The sequence below is a fragment of the Chlamydotis macqueenii genome, chromosome 1 (genome assembly GCF_036417535.1).
Source record: "Chlamydotis macqueenii isolate bChlMac1 chromosome 1, bChlMac1.mat, whole genome shotgun sequence".
Taxonomy (NCBI): domain Eukaryota; kingdom Metazoa; phylum Chordata; class Aves; order Otidiformes; family Otididae; genus Chlamydotis; species Chlamydotis macqueenii.
Window position 1 is genome coordinate 215,600,190 of NC_141556.1, and position 2,131 is coordinate 215,602,320.

Here is a 2,131-nt window from a genome sequence, read left to right on the forward strand (position 1 = left end):
TGGGGGTGGGAGCAGCATGGGGCCCCTAGATGCCTGTGCTGCTCTGCTATGTGTTTTCTGTTATTTGGGGTAAGTTGTGCATTCCTCACAAGTTTTAAATGTCGTGCAGAGCCCCAAGAGAATCCTCAGGAGTGGGAGGAGAGACCGGGCAGGCGAAGGTTGCCCATGCACACCAGGGAAGAGGCATGCCCTCCCCCATGTCAGCCTGTGAACATGTCCAAACCAGAGGGGAGTGCCAAGTCTATGACAGCATACCCTCTGCACGCAGCATCCGGCCCCTCTCACAGACCTCTGTAAAAGCTTTCTACTTCCCACTAGCAGAACTGGCTTAGCTAGCCTTAGTCTGGCAAAACACAGACCAAGAGGTGATAAATCTTCTCTGCCTCTCTTCTCTTTCTTGGAGTCAGTGCCAGAAAGGTAAAGGAACCCTTTCAGATTAAGACTAACTGTTAATCAAGAATGAATGGATATAAATTAATACATGTGTCAAGAAAACTGGAGATTTCTAGCTATTACAGCAATCAGGCTCCAAAACATCCTTCCAAACTAAGAAGGACATAGAAACAAAAATCCCATCTCCTTCTAGAGTCTCATAAAACTATGAGTGACTACAGGATTTTATGTTTGTGACAGCTAGGAATTGGATATGCAGACACAACGCTTACAGAGCACCTTCTCCTCCTTTACCAGGGAAATCTGATACAGCGACTCCCTCCCTGGAGCACACATGCAATGCCCTGTACTGAGGAAATGCACCTCCCAACCCCTCCCGCCCTCCCTCCCAGGCTATTTGGATCTGTGTTCTGTTAAACCCAGGATGGCCGGCCCAGGTTTCAGTGTCAGCTCACAGAGTTTGGACAGAAGATTGCTATGGATACAGAAACATAGGACTGGAAAGGACTTCTCGGGACAGCTGGATGCTGTGAGTTCAGTGGCCACTCTCTAACTTGCTGCCATGTGTTTTGATCCATCATAAATCTCAGGATGCTAGTATAATTGGAAATCCTGCAGGATCTGAAGTGCCAGCAGGATGGGCTAGCATTCCCTGTAAGTCTTAACTCTGTAACTAAATCAAAACATCATTTACAGATCCCAGAGATGTGACAAGGTCAACAAAATTATGAACAGCAAGGAAAAGGGAACCTGGAGGAAAAGGAAGCCTTGATCTCTGTAAAAACTGTGCACATATCTAGGATACAAATAGAAATTTAGGAGCTACCATAATGTACTGTATCCTGCACTGTAACTGCATCAGCTAGGACTAGCTACTTCAGGTGTGCCAGGAATCACCTAACAGGCAACACTGATAAAATACACCTCAGAGAAAAATTTTAATGTGGTTGTTGATAAAATGCTAGCACTGGATTGAGCTTTTTGGGTCTCAGTTAGAAATATGCATACTGACTACTCTCTATAACAGTGGCATTTTGAGATTGTAACCTAAATGTACAATACACCAATTTGTGGAGTGCGAGGTGTGCAGAGACACTGAACAGGACAGTAAGCGTAGGACTCGCGACATCTCACACAGCTCAGGCTACTGGTCTCCTCCAGAACTCCTGGAACAAACCCTAGAGAGAAGGAAGATGGAACATTCACCTTCTCTACCACGGACACCCCCACGGCCCTCCCTCATTGTCCCCCGGCTTGTGAAGCCATGTCCCGACAGGCAGGCAGTCACCAGCGCCAGCTCCACTCTAAAGGGCAGCACGGGGAGCGCAGCGCGGGCAGAACCACCGTGGGTCCTGCCGCGCAGCCCCGCACCCCTCCGCCGAGCCCTGCACACCCTGCCCCGCACCCCGCACCCCGCGCTCCTGGCGCAGCGCCGCTCCCCCGCCCCGCCGCTTACCGCGCAGAGGCTCTCCGTTGCCATGGCGACGCGCACCCGGCCCTCCCTCGCTACCGGACCCAGGTAACGGGACTGCGCTCGCGGGTCCGCCGGGTGCCGCGGCGGCAGCGCTGGGAGTGGGGCGCAGCCAGGCCAGAACCCCAGGGGCCGGGATCCCGCGGCGGGGGCCGCCACTCCAGGCCAGCGACCCGGCGGCGGCACCGGCACCGGGGGTCGGGCGGGGCGGGCCCGCCAGGGGGCGCTCTCCGCGGGCAGCTGCCCGCCCCTGGCGCTCGCCGGCCG